The following is a 17,976-nucleotide window of genomic DNA, read 5'->3' as shown; positions in this document are numbered from 1 at the left end:
TCATGTTCCTTATTTCCACCAAGAGACTGAATTCCTACAATAATTTCTAATATTCTACCAATATAACTTCTTACATAGTCATCTTTTATCATCTTGGCATCTTGAAATGCACATATCCAATTATGCAATCGCATTCTTTTTGTATATGTATCACCTTCAAAAGTATGTTCTAATGCTTTCCAAATTTCATGATATGTTTGAAGACTTGACTTTACCTGATTGTATTCATTCTCTAGAAGAGCTGATAGTAGAGCTTCTCTAGCTCTCATGTTAAACATGAATAGATATCTTTTTGCTTCAATGCATTATTCAAGTTATTCTTCATCCACAATCATCTTAGCACTCTTTGTCAAGATCCAATAACTAGAACCATGCACAATAGATGAGTCTTCATATTCTCCTTCCAATTGTCATAGTTAGCCCCATAAAATCTAGGACTTTCCTTTCTAAAAATATTAGCCATCAATCTCTCAAAGCTGTTAAGCTTATCCTTCAAGGACTCGATGGTCTGATATCAATTGGTACAATATATAGTCCACTGATATAACTAAGAGGGGGGGTCAATCCGTTATCCAACTATTATCACAATTAACAATGTTAAACAAACTTAACCATATGAGCAATATAAATTTAAACCACAATAAGATACTCATACACAATAAAACCAAACATGTTAACTACAAAAACCCTTGATTAGAGGGAAAACCCTAGTAAATATGGGACCAACAAGATGATGTACTAATATAAATATTCCTTGTTAGAGGATGTGCATTGTTAGGAGTCTATGAATACATTCAATACATATGAGTCCTTGTTAGGAGACTTTGAATCCTTGTTAGAAGATTCCAACCCTGTTAGGAGTTGTGGAAGATAGTTGGACCCACTATCCAAATAGCTTCAAGGGCAAGACCAATGAACCCACTATCCAAATGATCTCTATATTATTCCTTTTAGAATAATCAAAATAAAATGTACTTCCTTCCTCTTCCTTTGTCCTATCAGCTAGACCTCTTCTCCTTCTGATCTTATAACTAGATCACATAACTCGCATCCAATAATCCCTTGGATCACTTATATGCATTCAGTAAGCACTCTACTCCTTTTCACACTTTACACTTCTATGGATTTTCCAAACACACAACAAACAAGGAGGACACCTTTCCTTTATACCATATCTTCAAAATAATTACTTGAGTTGGCCTTGAGGCTTTCACAATTAATTATAATAAGATAATTAATTAATTACAATTACAATAGCATTATTTTCTCATAGTCTATACAAAACTTCACATGTGTGATACTAGGGCTTGTGTACTTGCTAATGTCACCAACGGACTATCCTCTCTCACTGTTTGATTATACATCTTCTCATTGCATCTTAGATGTAAGACAATGAAAAAACCTTAGGAATTACTTTTCCAATACTTTGTCTCTGAACCACCCTTTGTAAATTAGGTACAACTTATGTATGTCTTTGACTTAGACTCTACGCACTTGGCCACATCTTTAGGACACAGTGTAGAACTTGTCCATGACTATGCATCACCAAAAAATCAAAACACTGTCCATACCATTAAGATCTTTGTCTTCTACTTAGCCATTCTTTACAAAAACCATGCTATGTTGACATCAATAACAAAAATATTCATAAATGCAACATGTCAATACTCTCCATTGCTTAGAATACTCCCCCAAAGTAGTATCATTAGCATTAATGCTAATAGAACAATCATAGATTGTGATAGGACAATAATGATTCAAAATAATGTGGCACATATCTACGAGAGAGAAGTTGTGAATACAACAGTGTACAACTTAAACTAGGTACAAGTAAAGAAAGGGACAAAGAAGAGTCCCTACAAATTTTGGTTTGGGAATATACCATCTATTAGCTACTTCAAGGTGTTTAAGAGTAGGTGCTACATCAAGAGGGACAAATATTAAGGGAAGATTGAGCCTAAGAGTGATTTAGGTATCTTTTTGGGATACTCTACCAAGAGAAAAGCTTGTTGGTGTTTGAATCTTTGGACAAATAAATTTGTGGAATCTACCAATGTTAAGGTGGATGAATTATCATAGAAAAATGAGGAAGACAACATAAGAGAACTAGAAGACTACAAACAATTTGAGTACATTATACTAAATGACATAATGGAGAGAGTGCCCACTAAGGTAGAACCTATATAAGAAGCTATACTAGTTTTTAAAAAAAGCCAAACATAGCGAACAAAGAGTAGATGCACCAAAAGATGAACTAGTGCTAGTAAAAGATGTAAGGAGACACCACTCAATAGATCAAATTATTAGAGAAAAGGATTTCAGAGTGATCACTAGGACAAAGGCAAGAGATACAGTATGTCTACTCTCACATATGGAACCCAAAGCCACAATAAAGGCCCTAAAGGATGAAGATTGGAGGAAGGCCATGGAAGAAAAGATTGATCAAATAGTGAAAAATAATGCATGGACCTTAGTAGCCTAACCAGATGACAAGAACTTCATCAAAATAAATGATTAAGATAGAAATGTGATCTAAAACAAGGTCACACTTTTTTGCAATGGATATGCACAAGAAGAAGGCATATATTATGGAAAACCATTGTGCCAATGGCCTAACTGGAAGGAGTTTGGATGCTCCTAGCATTGGTAGCACATGAGAACTTCAAGGTATATTAAATGGATGTGAAATATGCATTCTTGAATGGAGTTCTAGAAGAGGAGGTCTACATCAAGAAACCTAAGGGATTTGAGAATGAACAAGGCAAGAACCAAGTGTATAGGCTAAGGAAAGACCTATATGAACTAAAATAGGCACCAAGAGCATGGTATGAGAGACTACACTCATACTTGATAAAGGTTAGGTTTGTAAGAATGAGTGATAATTACAATCTATGCATAAAAAAAGAAACAACGGCAAGCCTATTGATTGCAAAGATCTTCATCATTGATATCATCTTTGGTGGAGAAGAAAAATTGAGTGTTGATTCTATAGAAGCCTTGAAGAAGGAGTTCAAAATGTCAATGATTGAAGAAATCAAATTCTTCAATGATCGAAGAAATCAAATTCTTCATTGGACTTCAAGTATCCTGGCTAAAGGGGGGTATTTTCATAGGGAAAACCAAATATGTCAAAGAAATACTTAAAATATTTGGCATGAAAGATACAAAATTGGTAGGCACTCCAATGGAAACTGGTGGCAAATTTTTAAAAGAGTATGAAAGCCCTAAAGTAAATGAGACAATTTCCTAGTCAATGATTGGAAAACTATAGTATGTGGTACATAAAAAACTAAACATAGCACAATCATTTGGATTAGTTTCCAGATTCTCATCCAACCCAAAGAAATTACACATGGTAGCTATAAAAAGAGTCTTTAGATATCTAGAGGAAACTAAAGAATATGGACTATGGAACCCCCACAAAGATAACTTTAAGAAATTAGTGTCTTTACATATGTCTATTGGGTGGGAAAAATAGATGATAGGAAGAGAAAAACTAGTGAGGGATTCTTCCTTAGAGGAAGACTGGTGGCCTGGACTAGCAAGAAATAGAACTCTATATTGCAATCATTTGTAGAAGTAGAATATGTTGTTTTAGCTATGAATTGTACTCAATTTGTTTGGATCAAATAACTGCTTGAAAGAATTCAGGATAAAATAAAGGAACCATTATTGATCAACTGTGATAACACAAGTGCTATCAATTTATCTAAAAATCTAGTCATACACTTGAAGACCAAGCACATATCCATAAAGTATCATTTTCTAGGGAGCAAGTGCAAGCAAAAGAGGTTGGGTTGGAATATGTACCAACCAAGGAACAACTAGTAGATATCTTTACTAAACCTCCTCAAGAAGATACTTTTGAATAAATGTGACAAAGAATAGGGGTTATACCCCTATCTACCCTTAACTAAGCCAAGTTGGAAGGGCATCAATCCATAATCATGAAATCAACAAGCTCAAAGTGGATTGATGAGGACATGGACTAATCCATAGGGGAAGTAGTCAGGAAAGAAACAAATAAGGAAAGATGGTTGCCTTAGGAATTTCTATTAAATGGGGAGAAGTTGAGAGAAAGGAGATGGAGATGGGCCAAAGAAGATCAAGCATGATAATTCACTATCTCAAGGGGAGATCATGAGGGAATAAAATGGAAGAAGTACCAAAATGACTAAATGTTTCCATCAATGCCAAAGGAGGAGATTGTTGGCCTAAAGTGTTGAAGACTAAGTAGTAAGAATGTTAGTAGACTTAGTCATCAATGGTGTTGTCATCATTGGTAACACAAGAAAAGAGATATAAATGGTAGAGTGGTACAATCAAGAAGACACACTAATATGAAACCCTAGTTTGAAAAGGAGGGAAGGAGAAGGAATGATGACGACCCAAGTGGAGATAATGAAAAAGGTAATCCACTCTGACATAACATGTTAAGTGTAAGTGAAGACCACACAAGCACAAGAAAGACAAGCTTCAGGAATAACAAATGGAGTAATGAGATGACTCAACATAAAGTGCATGAAGTAGGATATTCATGACTTCCTAGTCATAAATAATGAAAAAATTGCTATCAATGGTGATGGGAGAAAGGCTTGAGGAATAGTCAAAAGAGTTCAAATTTGAACTCTTTCTAGTAGATGTGTGTTGCCAAAGACACATGGCACTTGTGTATCTTGTAAAAACACACCACAACCTGATAATAGTGGTGCACCACTACAACAGGAAGCTAAATTGGTAATAGGGAGAGAATTCAAATTTTGAATTCAGAGGAAAAAGCTTCTAGGTAAAGCAAGAAGATAAGTATAAATAAAATGAATTTGAAGGAGAGAAGTTTAGATTTCCAAGTGATTAGTATTAGAGCTAGAAGAGCCAAGCTAAAGTAGAATTTCATAAATAAAGGAAGATTAATCAAGGAGAGATCAATCCTTTAAGGTAACTAGTGTGTTGAGAAAAGGTGATAAAGCCTCAACATCATGAAGAGTATTGTGTGCCTCAAGTGAATAAAGCTCATAAATGATCAGAGATTCAAGACATAGATCCCAAAGAAGAAATATCATCGTTGTAGACTAGTCAAGAGAGCCAACCTAGGATCTATACAAAGCTAATTTTAGTAGCTAAAACTATTAGATCATTTCCACTTTTGTTTACTTACCTTTGAAACAACAAATCCTATCAAGGGTGGACCCTAATAGGTTCTTTTCATAAATCCCTTCACAAGGTGACACATTAACATGTGTTTCAAAGTATTCTAACCAAGTTGCTCATAACAAATAAAGATACTAAAAAATCTCATCAAAATCCCCTAACAAGGTGACACCTTATAGTGTCTTTGTAATCTTTTAATAAGGATAAGCTCTTGACTGGGTGCACTTCAAAAGAGTGAAAACTTGTGAGGATCAACTCACACACCATGGTTTTTATTTTCCACGAGATAAATTCTATGTTATGTGTTGGTACTTCTATGTGATGTGTGTTTTTCTTGACCTTGACCATTTATGTTATTGCCTTCACTAACCCGTAGAGGAAGAGATGCAAGATCTGAGGTAAAAAGTAGAAACTAGTAAGTATATTGAGTCATCACCCTCCCCCCCCCCCCCCAAACACCCCCCCTCCCCCAACCCTCAACCCCCTCTTAGTATACTGACTTATATTTGGGACCAACAAATAAGACAATATTAGACTGATATGATGTCTTGAGAACTAATATGTCCAAAGAGTAAATACATTAGATCAAGTATTTTTCCCAAGAAAAGAAGATAGATATAGAAGAATCAATTTGTAGCATTGAAAGATAGGGTATTCTTACTGCCTCAATATTGAAATAAAAATAATATAGAGAAGATGCATGAATGAGTTAGATTTTATAAAATTGAATGAAGAGAATGTCAATGATGATTGATAAGTGATTCAAAGAAACATAAGTTCAAGTTTGACCACCAAGCATTGCAAATGTGCCCCAGTTTGACTGAAAATGATGAAATATGAGAATTATGTCAAATGAAAGAAGAACTTTGATGAAATTATAAAGAGGAGATGTTGAAGAGGTACAAATGATGAAATTAAGTTTTACTTAAAATATGTGAAATATTTTCCTTTAAAGGGTCAATCAACTACACAAAAAAGAAAAATAAATTAAATTGTGATATTCATGGTCAAGATTAATCCAGATTTTGATTTTATCCAAAAAATAAATTAGGAAAGGGTACATTTTTTACAAAAATAAAATATATTAAAAATTATTTTAAATATTATCCTTTGGATAGATGAGATACAACAATGAGGATGAGAAAACAAGTGAAGTGATGATGAAGACATGATCAAGAGAACAAGAGAGGATGTTGAGATGATCTAGCATAGTTGGTAGCCAAATGACAAAAATGTGTCCAATAGTGATGAAGAAGACTCTCTCCTCACCAAATGTAAAATTAAAATCCTAAAAATGCAAGCTACAATGAGAATGCAAAGGACATCTTGCAAGAGTCAATTAAGTAGGTCCTTATTATTATCATTGAGCCTTATAAGGGACATCACAAGATCATACAACTATCACTGGTGTAAGTGTAACTATGAAGATATTAATATGATCTATATCAGATAGGTTAAAGGAACCTAACATAAGCATTAAAGGCATAGATATCAAGATGACTCATCATTAGCTTCCCAGTTAATATAGCAAGATTATACTTACATTGAGACATAGATGTCAAGATGGCCATAAGAATAGTCTTGTAGAATAAACATGATTCAGTAGTCAAGGGCATAGCTCCAAATATTGTGGCATTTCCAAATAAATCAAGTTGAGGTACATGCAACGATCCAACCAAGAGGAGGCACTTATCATAATCAACCAATACACTAAAACACATAGGATTATCAAAACTAAACCCACATGAAGAAGAAAAAGAAAATATACCCATGAATCTTATGCTCTAGTCAAGTGACATCCCAAAGTGACTAAGGATAGAACATCAACAAAAATAAATAGCAAGAAACACATAAAGAAAAGCATCAAGCATATCTCATTCATCATAGTTTAAGTGCAGCATGAAAAAGAAAAGATAATTGTTGACTTTCTCGGACTTATGCCTACAAGTGAGATATATTGCACAACTTGACTAGTAACAAATTATAAGCCCAAAGTAGACTATTTGATATGTATTAAGAAATACTCGATGTCAAGGAAAGTGTTGAGAAACATTGTCAGGGTGGTGTCACAAAACACCAGCGCATCCTAGAGACCAAAGATAGCACAAGTAGTTCCCTTTATAATTAGAGAAAAACCAATTCTAAACCAAAATAAAAGTATGGGATGGAGTGAAATGATCAATTATCAAGACCAAAAAGTGATAGATAGAAGCACATAGTTCTTAAGTAGCGTCTGGTTCCAAGTTTCACCACTTGGAAGGTTTTTTGTTCCTTTTTTTCTGAGGAATTTTTATACCTTTTTTGTTTTTTTTTTAAAATTTTGGTATACATCAAAGCATCTTTTACAAATTTTTCACTACTATGATCATTTTTTAGGACATTTTCTACATTTTATATTTTTTTAGGACCATATTTCAACAACGATGTGATCTTTGGGTTCCAAAAGGCATGCTCAAAAGTGGGCACACTTCTATAAACCCTTATATCCATTATATCCAAGGGAAATGAATTCTTGAATGGAATCTTATAGCTTCCTATCCATGACGTACAAGAATCTAAATAATATGATGGTGGTTCTCAAATGAACCTTAAGATGGAGACCCTCGCAGGATGCACCATAGAATGGAAGATTCAAGGAGTGAGAATAGGAATGCTAGCATCCAAGAAATTCAAATGGGAGTGCAATGAAATATATCTATGAGAATTCAAGATTAAGCTAAAATGACAATGCAAAAAAAATAAAGTAAAGATAATCTAACAAGATCAAGATTATTACCTTTCTAGTTAAACTATGTGAACTAAGCTAAATGCAATAAAGGAAACACTAGTAGGTAACAAACATGTAATCAATTAGAGGTAATATTAGTAAATAGTGTGGTATAAATATGTATGGGATTGTTCAAGACAAGTTAGTTTCCAATAATATATGAAAGAAATTGTTGTTCCTATTATTGTTCTTTGGTTTTGAATGCATGGTTTAAAGTAGCAAGTGATTGTAGATTTTAGAACTTGGGGACCGAGAAGGCAAGGCCCCCTTACTTGTTTTATTTGGCAACTTATTTTCAAGTGTGGAGTGAGTAATTTCATATTCCATTTATATGATGAATTTATTTCATTGTCTATGATTATAGCAGTGTGATTGAATAAAATTTTAATTCATATTTATATTTAGTATTAGTGTAAAGGAATTGCAAGTTTGTAGAGTATGATATAGTCTATACAATAGAATATATTTTTATAAACCATAACATTATTTCCACACTCACAACCTAACCAAAATATTGCAAAATAACAAAAATGTCTCACTCAAATTATACAAACTTATGGCTGGTTTGATTTAACAAGTTGTGATTCATAATTTGAATATTTGGACAAACACATCTGACTAATAGGCTAGGACTTATATTTCTGGTATTTTTTTGCTCTGTTAGACTTCTTGTAACTAGTATTATATGAAGCATGACCATTTTGTCTTAACTCCTAAAGTGTAAAGTAAACATCATTCAGAGGAAAGTAATTTCATGAATAGGATATCATATTACAAACATAATTAATGTTATAAGTTGATGTTCAATAAAGAGGCTTGACTGGAAGTGGATGATTCATTTTTAATCCTTTTCAGTGTGAAAGTGGGTGATTTAAGTATAATTATTTTAAGTGTGAATATTAATTCATTAGTTAAAATGCAGAAGTCTTGGATTTGGTTCTTTATCATAAACATGTAAATTAGAATGCATTCATAATCACTTGACATACTATTTTCATCCCTTGACAAAATAGCCACTATATCTCTCACAGTCTTATGAATCTTGGATTGACACTTCTAGGTGAAACAAAGGGTACTTGCATCTAAATTATATCTTAAATTAATCCATAGAACCAAACCCAGTTTCACCCTACAGTTTGGACATCTATAACTATTTTTAACATATGGATGAGTAAATATTAATCAATTTAATGAGATTATAGTGTTGGATTATGTCAAATTAGCTTTTATTTCATGTTTTCCATTACTATTTGCATGCCTACTTTCTAGTTGTTCAAAGCATCTTACTTGTTACATGTTTGGAAACTATAACTATTTGTTTTAGGCTATGCTTAACTTTTATGGGATAAAAAATATTTGTTTTCTGGAATGGTATTAACTCCATCATGTTGTAAAGATTTTTAAGCTATTTTTTATACTTTTTTAACAAAATCAATCGAAGTCCAAATGAAAAGCTATGGCTTCTAGAGTGAAGGCCATTTTATTTTGCTAAGTTTAATATCATATGACAAAGCAATTTTTTGTATGACAAAATTCTCTTGGATTTATTTTTTCATATGAAAACCACAAAATTATCATATGAGAATCTTCTTTATTGTGTTGTATGAAGGAAATCAAGCATTTTCAACCATTTTTGAAGAAAAATAATGATTGTTACAAATACCCTTTATCTAGTAGAAGCCAATTTAGTTATTATAGATCAAATTCCATTTTGGAGAATTTTGACTTATTTATGTGGAAATTAAAATAACTAGTCATTATTTTCCCCACAATTATCTTTGTGTCTTAGTTGGTATGCATGCTTTTGTGTGCATACTCTTTGGAGACACCTAAATTTGATTACACCACTAGGTAATCTTATTTAGTCATCATCTAGGACATTCTTGATTAAATATTTTATATTTAATTAATTGATCACCATCCCCTAGTTAATTAATCTATTTAATTAACTATAGTACAATTGATAAAATCAAATGATAACTCAAAAGAAAATTATCAATTAAATCCCTATTTGTCTATTAAATTAAATAGATGCATAAATCTATTTCATTTAATTCCATATCCCCATTTATTAAATAAAACATTTAATGAATCAATCCCAAATCCCTAACCATCCCTAAACCCTATCATTATCTAAATTCAACCCATTAACCCATACTAACTTCACTTAGCCAAATAATTAACCTACCTCATTAAGTCCCAACCCACTTGCCTCCTAATCCCATCCTAAGCTAAGCCTAATCCCCCTCCAAAACTTTTGCACAACTTTAAGTATAGTTTAAGACTTTCTAACCCATACCAAAGTCAAAAAGTCTTCCCTCGCCCTCTTACATTCCTATCCAAGATCATTTATGGCTCTTACATGTCTTAAATGCCCTTAAATGCCTCTTACATTCCTCTTCCACACTCCTCTTCCCTCATAACTCCCTTTGACCCTCCACTTTGACCATTCAATCCCCTTATGACACTTGTCACAAGGCTAGAGCTTTTGAAGAAGTGCAATCCATGTGCTCCCCTCTCCTTGTATCCTAGTCCTTCCTCACTATTCTTCCATCCTCACATCCTAGCCCTCCATCTCACTACCCCTAAGCCTATAAATTGGACCCTTCCCCTCCCACATATCATTCAACTTCCATGCAAACTTATAATGTCTTTTTGGAGAACAAATCACTAACTCACACCCTTTCCATGCAGGAATCCTCACTCACCCCATACACCATATTTTATCCATTCAAAGACTCTTATCCACTGAACACTTAAAGCATGCTTGAGCACACATCCATCCATACTTGGACATATCAAAACATCAAGGTCACACCAAGATCTTACCATTCTTGGTTTGCATGCGTCTAAAGTGTCTCCTTCTTCTTATCATAAGTATTGTTATTTATTTAGTTTGTGCATGTTAGTTTAATTCTTAATTTTCTTTACACACTAGATTTCACATCTCTATATTTTGGCACACCTAGTGGGATCCCATATTTGGGTCATTTTGATCATATTTTGCACTTACTTTATTAATTAACAAAACTAACAATGGTGTGCCCTTTGTTTTGAATGTTAGGTTTTTAACACTATTTCGCAGGTTTATTAATCCCAATCCAAGAAACGTGCTTCTAGTCATATTATCCAATCTCCAATATCCAAAGCCAAAAACACATAATATTTGTGAACCCATGACTGTGAGTTTGTGAGAAGCATTTCATGGGATTGTGATCCCACGAATGTGGGATCAAGCCTTTCACAACACTTTCCTACCATGTGTCTATCAAAATCTCTTTATTCATTCCCACCTTCCAATATACTTGCAAGAACACTAGTTACTACTAGGAGGTTTACTTGCAATACATGTGGGATTGCCCTACCAAAATAGTCAGCTCCAGGATTCTTGTTTTAACTTTTGTCATCAAACCTGTAGTTCAACCTATTAGCAAGAATGCCTACCACAAAAGTGTGATCAACATACTGTGGGATCGCTCTGTAAGAATTTCATCTGTGGCCCAAAATTTCTTTTTTTCACTAGTTTTTGTGCCATAATCCTACATTGTTTGACTACATTCCCATGTTGTGGGATCACAGTTTGAATCCCATGGGTTTCCTAGTTTTTATTAACCTCTTTATTTTGGATCTTTGCAAGGAGGATAGCTTGCAATAGTGTTTTATATTCTAATCTTTAACTACATGTTTGTAGTTTTAGTTAGTTTTCTTTTTTTTAAAGTATAAAATGAAAAATTGACTATTCTAAGTTGATTTAAGTATATAAAAAATAACTTAAAAATTTTAATATAATTTTTTTCCATCATCAAGCATTCATTTTTTGGGATTTTGGTGATGATAATCAAGTTGTTTGTTTGTAGTATTGCAAATTTGAACATTCTAGAAAAAATTAACCATGTGTCTTGCAAGTTTTCCTTAAAAAATTATTGCTCTTGGGAATGAATTTGAATTCTTAAACACTTTTCTTTGAATGCATGTTGCACTTAATTTAATAAATCAAACACACTCTTGAATGCCAAAGATCAATGAACCATTGTTATGATTAACACTTCAATTTTGGCATAAAACACTTTAAATCAAATCTTGAGTGCCTAAAAATCAATGAACATTTCAAATTGACACACTTTAAACTTTGGGACTTAAAAAAAATTCATCCTATCTTGAATGTTCTAAAGAAAACAACTCTTATTCCCTCTTTTTAAAGCTTTCATGCATGATTTTTTATGTTGCCTCAATTTCTTATGTTGACCATCATTGTCAAGTTGGAATAAATCTTTCATGTTAATCACAAGTGCTTTCAAGTTATAGATAGGAAAGACAAATTAAAAGCTTCATTAATAGAATGAACCAAGTGACTATGTGTCTTGAGATTGTGCCTTTTAGCACATCTTTGAGTTCTCTATTTCTTGCAAATTAGGACCATTTAATTACATGACACATGTACCAAAATTTGGTAGCAAGATCATCCATAACAACCTAGGAGTGCTTCTAGTGAGTTCATCATCCTCTGGGAAGCACGTCCCCTTTGGATAGAAGCTCAAACTGGTAAATAATCTGGCTACTATGTAAATGAGAGAAAGGGTAAACCTTCTTACTCCATTAGGCAAGTTCAGGCAATGTGTTTCTAGGGGTAGCTTGAGGTGGGAAAACTTTCTGATTATTTTAGCATGTCCATAATAGATTCTTAAGTGGATCACATACATAACCTTGTGAAATGACCTTGTGAAAATAACTTTTTTTTCACAAGGTCATTTCATTTCAATAATTGTTATGAAATGACCTTGTGAAAAAAAATTATTGAAAATACACATTTGTCAAATTTGGTTATCAAATGTCCTTTTTTTCCAAAAAGAGATCCATTATTTATCTCCCTCAAAGTTGCTTTGTCCTTTGAGGGATTGCTTGTTCAATAGATCCAAAACAATGTCTCAAAGATAAACTAGGGCATACTTAGCATAGTCACTACCTCATCATAGATTTATCCAAGCTTTCAAAAAAATTGTCATCCTATATTACATCCATTTTGTTATCCCATGATATTTTCCTCTAGTGTCATCATTTATAAAGTCTTCCATCAGGTCCTCATGTTCTCTCCATATCCTAGCTAGCTAAGTTTTATTTGTCATTTCCAACCCCATTTCCATCTTCCTTGCAGTCACTCCTTCCTCTTATTATCAGCTTAATCAAAATCCCATTTTGAGCTTACTTTTTATCGTGTTCTAAGCTTTAGTGTTCATCCATGTTCATCCTTCATCCCTATCCAAATCATCATCAAAACATGATGTCATGATCATATTATGATGAGTTTGGTTGCCCCACATATTCTCCCACTCCATCCTATTCCAATGATGATGAAGGTCTTATTTACCATGATGGGTATATTGAAAGCCTTAGAGATATTCCTCCAAACATCCCCCAAATCCAAACATCCTCTAAAATCCATATGTTCCTCCAAATCATTTTCTAAATCCTCCAACCACTAATGGTTATACTCTACATCACCTCAATCCTCTTACTCTTCCTAGTCCAATACACACATATCCAAGGAGTTTTGCACAAAAATTAAAAGAAAATCCATCTCCCACACCCATCACTCCTCTTCCCCCATCCCATCACTATCATCCCTATTTCATCCACCCCACTTCTCAAATGCCTTCCATCTCCTACCTCCCATCCATAGAATCCCTCCAAATCACATCCACATCTCCTCTTCCTAGCATTACCCAAATCCCATGTAATGAACCTAATGAGTCCCTCTCCCATCAACTCATCCCCACTGAATAATCTCTCACCCATCCATCTACCTCACTTAAGAAGAACATCCATACATATCCTATCACACCACCTACTTCAAGCCAATTCTGTCAAGATCTTATCCAAAAACATGTTGATATATCCACTAGCCTACATCATGATCCTACCATTATACTAGCTCCATCTCAAGTTCCCACCATCCCACTTATTCCCCTACATGATCCACTTTTACCATTCACTCCATCCAAAGATCAATCCCCATCCCCTCCATTTCTAAATCCTACCATTATACCTACTCCATCTCAAGATCCATTTCCATCAACCCATCCAAATCAAGATCCTATCCTTCCATCTCCTTTACATAATTATCATGCATCTCCTATAATCCATGATGATAGATCCATAGAAGAAGAACTAACTATCATATCGGAAGCTTCCACTCCTTCACCTAGTAATGAACTCATATCTTTTGTTCTAAATAATGAACATCATATTGAAGAAAGAAATAAAATTGTATCTCTAGATGTCGGTATCCCTTCTATCTCTTTATGGTCACAAGTCCTTCCATCTTCACCCCAAATTTCCCATCCATCTTGTTCCACAACTATTTCGGGTTCTTGTCCTACTACTTCTTTCCAACCCTCCATTTTGGGTCTTTATATCCCTTATCTAAATCCCCCACCCTTTCCATCCATTTTGGGTCCTTATATACCTAATCTGAATCATTTATCTCCTCCATCTATTTTGGGACCTACTCCTCCCTCTCTTCCATTTATTTTAGGTCCTTATCCTTCATTTCCACCATCCATTTTGAGCAATTATATGCAACCATATCCTATATTCCAATCCATCACTTCATCCCCTCAAATTCACAAGCTAGACCATCAAAAATTCTCATCCTTGAATCCCTTCCAACCTTCAAACTCTATCATTCCATCCATAATTCTTCCATATCCTCCATGCCCTTTCTCTCGTACCATGGCTAATAGAAGCAAATCAGATGCCAAAATTAAAAAGCATAAATCCAAAAATCCACAAAAATCCAAGTATTGACCTGTCCCTTGTAAAATACATATTCCAAAAGAGAAATATTTGATCCAAACAAAAGAAAAATTGAAGAGGCCACAAAGGCCCAAGCTAAAAAAGTCAAAAGTCATGTGGATACCCAAGATGCTCATAAATGTCTCAAAGAAAAATCTCAATTGGCATCCATTCCTGCTACTCAAAAATCCTCATCCATTCATACTTTATCTAGATCTCCATATATACATCCTTCATTCCCCCAACCCACTTTTAGTCCATATGCTTCTTATCCTAGATTTCCAATCCTCCATCTTCCAACTTTACTTTTAGTCATTATATTTATATTCCTCTATTTTCTCCTTAACCTCATTCAACATCATCTTTCCTGCTACTTCATCACCTTCCAGGGTGTGTGCCAATGATGATCTTTCAAAATTCCTCATCCATTTACCCACAAGTCTTATGTCTTCCCATCCCTTATCTGCCAACTCCCACCACCATTCCACTTATTTAATCCAATCTTTTTCCACCCATCCTACCAACATCTATGAGTAAAAATTTATCAAAAAAAGTAAAGAAAAAGCATCCACTAGTGAAAACTTGGCAATCCAAGTGCCTTGGAAAAGTACTATGATAAAAACTTGGCAGACAAGAGTTCTATCCAAATGCTCTACTCACTTGTGGGCAAGTTCCAACACCCACCATATACATCTCAACCCACCATACCGACCACATCTTATCCATTTTACCTACCATCTTCCTTTGGATCTTGACAAAATAAAAGCCACCACTAGATGCATGCTTATGGTCATCCTCTTGATATACATTTTCCCATTGTAGCTTGCATCCACTTATCCCTTATCCATATATTCTTTTGTCCATATAATCCTTCCATCAGCCTCATCCATTGATCATACTTACCCTCTACCTCATTCACCTTTTACATCCTAGCTTCCATCTATCTCCCTCATCTTCTTGTTGAGCAATCTTCCATCCTATCACACCCCTTACAAAACCTCCTCTTGAATAACATATGATAATTGGGGACACTATATTCCTTGGAGACCATGTCATGTCCATATTTTCATCCCCCTATTGTAGTCCTATTTTCATCTAGTCATACCCAAATCCATTCATCTCCCACTCCCTAACTTTTTCGCATTCCCCTAGCCAAACCTTCTACCAGTCATACTCTTTTCTTTTATCCTTGCACTTCCCACCATCTCTCCATATTTCCATCATGTGGTACATCCTTTTTCATTGGTATCTATCTCTAGGCTATCCCCATATATCCCAGTGTCATCCATTCATATCCTAATTCTCCTAGAAATCTACCATCAACTGCACCATCCCATTGCACATCTTTCAACTCATCCAATCACATTCTTAAATCTTTTGCCCATCCTTATTACAAGTCTTGGTCACAATCCAATCATCATAATTGGGATACATACTTCTCACTTCTTGTCTTAAAGTATATCATTTTTTCTCCACACCACCCTATCCACCCTCAATCACCTATCTCCTCATCCTAATCTTTTCCCACTACTCCTTATCCTAAAATTTTCATCTGCTAACTCCTCATCCTGAGCATTTCTCCCACTATCTCCTTATCCTAAGCTTTTCTCTTGCTATCTCTTCATCTTGATCTTTTCATATATTATCTTCTCACCTTGATATTTTCTCCTCATCTTGATCTTTTCATCCAATATTTCCTCAACTTGAGCTTTTCTCCTATTATCTCCTTATCTTGAACTTTTCTCCCGCTATCTCCTCATCTTTATCTTTTCATTCACTAACTTCTCATCTTGATCTTTTCTCTCACTATCTCCTCATCTCGATATTTTCATCCATTATCTTCTCACCTTGAGATTTTCTCCCACTAACTCCTCATCTTTATTTTTCATCCACTATCTTCTCACCTTGAGCTTTTCTCCTGCTATCTCCTCATCTTGATCTTTTCATCGACTATATTCTCACCTTTAGCTTTTCTCCCACTATCTCCTCATCTTGATCTTTTCATCCACTATCTTCTCACCTTAAGCTTTTCTCTCATTATCTCCTCATCCTGAGCTTTTCTCCCACTATCTGCTCATCCTGAGCTTTTTCTACTAACTCCTCATCCTGAGCTTTTCACCCCCACATTCTACTTATCCTAAACGTTTTCTCTATCATCTCATCTTTATCTTTTCATATATGTTCCTCTATCCTATCATGTTGAGATTTTTATGGAAATTATATATAAATACCTTAGTTAGTTAGTTGTATATTCCTTCGGCATCATTTCTTAGCTTATATATATATATATATATATATATATATATATATATATATATATATATATATATATATATATATATATATATATCCCATCATTATGTGCCAGTAGGCATCTAATCAAAATCTATAGTTCTCCTAGCTATGCATTTTAGAAAGTCCTCATGCGAGATTCTTTGCCATCCAAGTATTTTCCTAAAAGTTTTAATTTGCCTACATCCCATCACCACTCTATATACAACCGATAGATCCTTGTAGGATATAGCTTTCCTCTTGTCTGATCCTAATCCATGCATCTCCCATCCTACCAATCCCTCCTCAAGGTTGTCATGATCTGTCATATCATGGTGTGATGCAAATGGGGCTATTTGAGAGACAGTTTTGATCTGATCTTTTTTGTCTTCTTTTCTACTTGTGAGTTAGTCAGATATGACCCTTGCATATTCTAAATATTTTGATCACTTGTGGTTGCATGATGCACTAGGGAAATATCATTTTCTTGTGGGTTACCCAATATTGTTTCCACTATGATTCCTCCAGAATTTATGTGTGATGAGCTGGGGCAATCCTTTTGTGTTTTTTTTGAGTCAGCCCTATGTAATATTGGTAGAAAGGCCTTGATGTTCTTGGTAAACTTGGCATATAACCAATATTCCTAGATCAAAATAAGTGCTCAACTACATGGTGGTGCTCCCCTTTGGAACACCCCCATGCTCAAGCTTTAATGGATTCCTTCACACCTCACTTCCACATAAATACAAGCCTTTTCTTCACATCCTATTCAAACCTCCCATCTAATCAGTCATACAATTATGATCTAGTCAATCTATCAATCTCATAGTATCCCAAGTTCTCCATCTCGTTTCCATCTACCGCCTTGCTCCCACCATCATCAGCTCATCCCAAGTCTGTAACAAGTCCTTTTTTTTCTTCTCCCATATTGAGAGTATGTGTCCCTATTACTCCTCTCTAAGTTCTTCCTCTTACCCCAAATTATTTTACATTTTCAA

This window comes from Cupressus sempervirens, chromosome 7 (assembly GCF_028749045.1).
Source record: "Cupressus sempervirens isolate cs-2001-9-10 chromosome 7, ASM2874904v1, whole genome shotgun sequence".
NCBI lineage: Eukaryota > Viridiplantae > Streptophyta > Pinopsida > Cupressales > Cupressaceae > Cupressus > Cupressus sempervirens.
This window is presented reverse-complemented; position numbering follows the sequence as displayed.